At 47.4% G+C, this 7,222-nt stretch overlaps 1 protein-coding gene across 2 annotated transcripts in view; it reads right to left on the bottom strand.

The window, feature by feature from the left end:
- LOC106821375 overlaps positions 1-1,561 on the bottom strand; it is an 18,178-nt gene extending 16,617 nt beyond the window's left edge. For both annotated transcript variants that reach the window (XM_014826143.1, XM_014826142.1), the window contains exon 1: positions 1,235-1,561. The gene's annotated coding sequence lies outside the window, so the exon portion shown is untranslated. The remainder of the gene's footprint in view (positions 1-1,234) is intronic.
- Positions 1,562-7,222: the final 5,661 nt, after the last annotated feature.

Consider the following 7,222-nt stretch of genomic DNA (forward strand, 5'->3'; position numbering starts at 1 on the left):
TGTGCGTGTGTGTCTTGTGGGAAAGGTGCGAGTATGGGGGGGGGTCGTAAATAATATATCGTCGCTTTCACCGAGTCGCTTCTGAAACGAGACCTTTTCGAGTCGCTGTGTGTATTTCGGCGTTTTCTCTTGTCGTTGCACAGCGGTGGGTTCCCGTGGCATTTATCCGTTACAATGTTACAAGCGGTTGCCCGCCGTTATATATTTCAGCAGCGCTCGGTTTTTGCCGGACTGATGTTTGCGCTGTTTCAGTCTCTAAGATTACGCAATGTGCTCCCACGAATGCCAACAACAGCCCCAGCAATCGCACGGAGTACGTGTCCGCGCTAATACAATATTTTGATATTATGTAATGACTTACATTGGTCGGTATCGACGGGTGTCTATCTTTGATATGGGATTTTGTCTATTGTTGGATTGTTGGATTGCTGGGTGATACCTCGTTGTTCATATCACATACAGTAATTGAAGTCAGTATGAGATAGAATTTTCATCGATATGATATCGATTGTAAGCAGTCAATACACAGTGAACATCGTCACGGCGTGGCTGTCCCTAAAACCTACGTTAATATTACAGTTTATATATTATAAGCTACCCACTGTTTAAGCATCCGCCTGAGCACAGATACATGGTGTAGGGTCATAGCACCGATCCCATATCCGCACGCCGATTGCAAAGGCTTATATATATAGTGACATTGCTGTGCCAGCTCATACATTCACGCTATCGATGTGACATTGCTATATTATGTTGCCGTCTGCTGTATGTATAGTACAGTCCTGCAAGCGTTACGTATGTCAGTGATGAGAATGTGAATAAAATTCTGAGTATTGGATAAGATTGAGGATGCGTGTACAGCCAGCAATCACTATATGCAGCATGCTTCCAATGCCGTACGTTGTACGTATACTTTCGTATGCCGATTCCTCATGCTTATATTCTCTATTCTCGGCTTCTAATCAGCTCTATTCGTAGAAAATTCGAGTGTGGGTATACTGCCATCGCGTAGTAAAATGATATTTAATAGTTCCTACGATAGACGGATACTCTGAAGCAATATTTTATATGTATAACTTTTACCTCATTTGGTTTTACGATCTACCGATTTGATTTGAGAGCTACACAACGCGTATTGTAGCAGTATATTTTCACCTCTTATTATTCCTCCTGCAGCAAGACAGACACTGCCGAGAGTAGAGCATAGTAGAACATAGAGCGTGAGTTGACTTACTCAGAGTGTCCAGTATACGCAGGAGCATATTCCGCCATGAGTCATTAGAAGCCAAGAGCAGACAAGTTGTGAGTGGTACAGCAGCTGCGCATGGGTGGATGCGGAGTATCAGAGAGCGGAGCGTTTACATCCTCGGGCCTCGACGAGGAATGCCGCTGTTCCGTTCTATGCGCACTACCCCGAGTGTAGCTCTAGCGGAACTCGCTCGCTGCGTAATGTGAGCATGCCTAACAGGCGGCTTTTCTCGGCGTATATTCGTTAGCGGTAAATGCACAATGTCTTCTCGGAAAAGGCAGTGTTGTTCTTTCGAAATGTTGTTGACATCGTCGTCCGTACTGATAAATGAAAATTAATTTTTAATGCCATTTTGATGAACAGATAGGAGGCGTGCAGCAAATCAGGCCGTGCGTATTTCACGATCTCTTTGCTGATATTTTTTAGTGACGTTTACGGTCAGTTAAAATTAACGTATGTTGGAGATGCGAGGAGTGTATGTATACATTTGAGCGTGACAAACCATAACGCAGTAGGGATGTTGCAGTTATTCACGCTCTCTGTCTTTTATAGTATGCAGTCATTAATGAAATACTATTTTGCCAATGTTGCCGGGTACAATTGATTACTGCGTCCACTTACAAAATCAAAAGTCATCAATAAAAAAAACATTTTTGTAGGAAAAATGAAAATTAATTTTTAATACCATTTAATTTCAAGCGTTATAGATTATGGGTTTTGCTGGCGCGTGGCGTGGTGCGTGTCGTGTGTGTGTGTGTTGTTGTGTGTGTGTGGCTGCGTGGCGTGTGCATGCGTGCGTGTGTGTGTGTGTGCGTGGCGTGTGTGTGTGTTGCGTGCGTGCGAGTTGTGTGGTGTGTGTGTGCGTGCGTGCGTTTGTGTGTGTGTGTGTGTTTGTGTGTGTGTGTGTGTGTGGTGTGTGTTTGTGGTGTGTTGTGTGTGTGTGTGTGTGTGTGCGTGAGTCGCGTGCCGTGCGTGTGTGTGTGCGTGAGTGCGTGCGTCGTGCGTATGCTCGTTAATTGCACACCAACTACCATTGATAATACTGGGCGCTAATTAATTTAATTCCTAACCGCTAGCGAGTAACAAAAAGAGATATATTTACATGTGTGCCTATTTATTTTCAGCAATTACGTGGAGCAGCTTTACGAATATTCGCACTGTTTTTAGAAGCTCTGCCCACTGTCTGCGTTGTTCGCACAGGCTAAAGCGCGCCACTGCTCTTTTGTCTGAGGTGTAATAAGCGAGACCCGTGGGCTCGGGGAGTGTGCAGGTATGAATGGGATCTGCATGGCGTGTGATGTCGCACACATTCTTGTTGATGTGTTGGTTGCTTGCGTGCTGCAGCTGCTGCTACATAAACGCGTTACAAAGACGCGGTCCACAGGCTACACGCCATAGTCGTGTGTGACAAACACATATTGTGCAGCACAACTACTGCCGAACAGTTACTCTGAACTAGTAGATAGAATCTAGTTGAAGATTAATCTAATATCTATAGAATCTAGTTAAAGACTAATCTAGTTGAAGATCTAGTTATAGAGTCTATGCTAGTTATACGTTATTGAAAGTGGCATGACCATGGCCAATTCTAGTTAGCTGGCTAATCATATTGCATTTCACATACATCACATCTAATGAGCATCAATCATAGGCACATAATATTATGCCATGTCAAGCCGCTCATGTCTTGTCGCATCGTATCGTGTCATATCATATCATATCGTGTCATATCACGCACGTGCGCACACACGTACACACGCACACACACGCACACACACACACGCGCGCATGCACGCATGCACGCAGCGCACGACATGGCACGTACGCACGGTCCCGAGCACGCATGCGCCGCACGCAGCACACACACACAGCCACCACAGCACACACACACAGCACAACACGACCATTTCATAATATATTTATGGGGCGGTAAAAATCAGCTCTGTTTGTACGTCTATCTGTGTGTGTACGGCTGCACGGATGTGCGACGGCGGTGGTGTTAGTCTATAGAAGGCACATGCCGACGATTGAAGCACCAACTTCACAGCCACCACGGTTTACAAGCCAGCGGGGTAAAATAACCCCGCGTTTCTTTCTGCTCTGCGTAGAAAGTTAATTGGAAACCCGAACATGTCGGGCAAGTCAGCTGCTTCTCATGCCGTACAGGAAAAGTATGTCCGCCAGTTAGATATATTTCACCGTCGCCGCCGCCTCTGCTCGCCGCATCAATGCGTCAGTCTACGTGATTACCACCTGTTCGAGTGGGTCAACCGTGTTGTGGAGCTATTTGCCGGGATTTCATACGGCTTCAAAAGAAATACTCGTCCGACTGTTGATGATAGTTGGCATTCTTTTAAGAGCCGCTTGCCACTTCTGGTAATAAGCAGGCTGGAACGTCGCTACGGCTCGGTCATCCCCTTACGTTCGTTGTGAATCAGCGTGTAGTGTGTGTGCGTGTGTGTGTGTGTGTGTGTGTGTGTGTGTGTGTGTGTGTGTTGTGTGTTTGTGTGTGTGTGTGTGTTGTGTGGTGTGTGTGTGTCTGTGGTGTGTGCGCCGCGTGTGTGCGTGGTGCGTGTGCGCTGGCGCGTCGTGGTGTGCGAGTGCGTGCGTGCGTGATGGTGTGCGTAGGCGCGTGCGAGTGCGCTGCTGTGCCGTGTGCGACGCAGGTGCCGTGCGCGTGTGCGTGGCGGCGGTGTGCGTGTGCGTGTGCGTGTGCGTGGTGCGTGTGCGTGCGTGGTGTGTATGTGTGTGTAGTGTGTGTGTGTGTGTGTGTGTGGTGTGTGTGTGTGTGTCTGTGTGCAGTGCGTGTGAAGTGAAGTGTGTGGGGGTGTGGCGTGCGTGTGTGCGTGTGTTGTAAGTGAGTGCGTGGCGTTCGGTGGTGTGTGTGTGTGGTGTGTGTGTGGTGTGTGTGTGTGTGTTGTGTGCTTGTAATGTGTGTGTGTGTGTTGTGTGTTGTGTGTGTGTGTGTGGTGGTGATGTGTTGTGTGTTTGTGTATGTCCACGGATAGGCCAGCGGATGTCGGAAAATGCTATTCGACGACAGATCTTTCGACTGTTAAACTAGCGGCCGCAATCGGAAACAACCGATATGGTTGGCCAAAACATCCGAGTCGTAAAAAAAGCGCGCGCTTAACCGCTCATCATATAATGTCGCACAGGTACCTGCCACGGCTAAACAAAACTTTTACGGCGCAATAGCCGGCTTTCCGGTATATATACGTGCAAAGTTGGCGCTAGAAAATACGAGCACTGGTGGAAATTTTTTTGTCAGGCATAATTCGCAGCCATCGTTTTGAGCAGATGACTACTCTTTCATAACATAACTGCACGAGGATCGAGGCAAGCGACGTGAACGTCCCGACGAACGCGCTTGAGTGTGAAAGCAATTCGTATTGTAAAAAAAAAAGAAAAAAAATGTTGAAACAGGAAAATGACAATATAATCGATCGCCTCTGATCGAGTTGAGCGTCTGAACGAAGACACACATATTCCGATCTAGTATAGTATCAAAAGCCTATAATAACATGTTCTGCGGTATAGAATGCTATTATTTAGCCTTGATAGTATGTTTTTATTTATATGGTCCTGGAGGTGACTTGGCGGTAGTTTTCGTCGGATCCTTGTATTTCCATGCGTGGTTCCCCGTAAGAAACAGCGTCGTTCGCAACATGTTATCCAGCTCGAAGCCTGCTAAAATCTGCAGGATGCTATCGGTGTTGCGAATCAAGTTCGGGCTAAGAAAGTGGCGTTTTCTACGCGTTCAGGCTTGAGCATGCTTATATAATAGCGTGTGCGCACACCCTCGTCCCTCCCACGCACTCTTCTTGCTCAGAGTTTTCGACATAAGGCGCCTGATTAGCTCTGACTGTAGGCAGAACACATAATGTTCATGGAGGACAACCAAGCTGTAAGCATATTTTTTAGCCAAGCTTTGGCGGCTGGTTCGCAACGTAATTTCGGCGCAACTATCGCTAAGCTAACTAGCTTGTCTGCACTGGGCCGCCAAATAATTACTGTCAATAAACCTAACTCAGCATATACATACTTAGTAAGTAAGTTGGTTCTAGAACTCATCAATCGCCTCGTAAAAAAAACCCGTATGTGTACGCTTGAAATTATGTGCAAGTATTTTTTTTACGCAAACGACAGAAGTTCAACTAACTAAAAACCCTAGAAAGGACTTGAGTTAATGACGGGAGGAAGCGTCGTCGCTTAAGAAAATCAACGAAATGGAATCAACAAGAGGCCACGTAAATTGTGCGCTCTGTTCTTATTATAGATGCTGGGTCACTCGCCAGCAATACCATGCGTGTGTATTGCCGCGTTAATTATTTATATATATATATATACCCTGGTAGATTGTGTTCAGAATGTAAGATAGAAAGGCGGCTGGCAGTTTCTTCTAGGATCTGTACAGCTTACCATAGCGTTCGTATATATATTGCTGGTCATGTTACTATTCGATGGCTATGGCGGCATACCCGACAGAGCGGGCAAGCTTCGTGGGCCAAGCGACGACGACGCCTCTTTAATTTTCTATTTTATCAAAATGCATCGTCGGGCCCCGACGCGGTGTAATGTTTATTTGGGCGTGTTTTCTCTACGGCTAGTGGAGAGTGCGCGCCTTATAGCACTATGGAAACATTTATGGCGCGCTGCCATGATGGCGTCAGTCTTCACCGGATCACGCGGCGATCTGCTGGGCTGCTGCTGGCTGGTGCTGGGCTGGCTGGCTGGGCTGCTGTTCGCTTAGGCTAGACGGCCCCTGCAAAGCACGTGGGGCTGCCGGGAATTCAACTGCCTCATGACGCCGGAGTATAGCTGAGTAAGTGGGGCACTAATGACCGGGGCTGTGTACATGGCATAGAAATGAATATAAATAGTTAGTGTCTCTATACTATTTGCTATGATTGCAGCAATTAAACTACGCATGTTAAGCGTGGGGGCGAACGGGGAAGGCAGCAAGCGATGTATATATGGCTAAGCTAGTGCACGCTCTAGATGCTATAATCAGCCCCTCGTCTTATTTTCGCAAACACAAACCTCGCTGGCTTACTGACGCTTGTATTTTTGGGGGCTTTTGTTATTCTTACACAGCCACATCAACAGTACATCACACACACGACGACACAACAGCACACCACACACAACACACACACACACACGACAAGCTGGGCCACACCACAGCACACAAACACACACACACATTGCCCACCAGCACCACAACACACGACAACAAAACACACACACACACACCACACAAACACACACACACACACACAACAGCCACACACACCACACTCGCGACGCACGCGACCGCACGCATGGCACGAGCATGCACACACAGCACACAGCACACACACACACACACACCACACAACAGCACACACACACACACAGACTCTCTAGCAACACCGTGGCGCTCGCAGCCGAAATAGCATACGGCAGTTTCGAAGGAAATGTGCCGAGCCTGTTCATGCGAGCAAAAATCTAAAGTCAATAGAGCGCGTGGCTGCGAAAAGCAACGCTTCTCCAACCTCTACTGCCGGATATAGTTACAGATTCACCAGCGCTTCCCGCGATATTCGCGCTTCGCGAGACCTTACACTTCTTTCTCTCTCTCTCTCATCTCTCTCTTCTGCTGCTCGTCTCTCTCTCCTCTCTCTCTCTCTTGCTCTCGTGCTCGGGGAAGCTTCTTCTCTGCTCTCTCTCTCTGCTCTCTCTTTTTCTCCTCTCTTCTCTCCTTCTCTCTCTTTCCTGCATCTCTCTGCTGCTCATCTTCTGTCTTGCCTCTCTTCTCTATGTCTATATCTTCTCTCATCGCTTCTTTCGCTTCGGTTTTCTCCATCTCGGCTCTTTTCCGGGCTCGTTTTCTCTCTTCTCCATCGCTCTCTCTAAAAATCGCTCTCTCTACAAATCGCTCTCTCTCTTATCGCTCTCCCCCTTCACTCGTCTCTCGTCGAATCCTCGCTC

The sequence above is a fragment of the Priapulus caudatus genome, unplaced genomic scaffold (assembly GCF_000485595.1).
Source record: "Priapulus caudatus unplaced genomic scaffold, Priapulus_caudatus-5.0.1 Scaffold70, whole genome shotgun sequence".
NCBI classification, from domain to species: domain Eukaryota; kingdom Metazoa; phylum Priapulida; class Priapulimorpha; order Priapulimorphida; family Priapulidae; genus Priapulus; species Priapulus caudatus.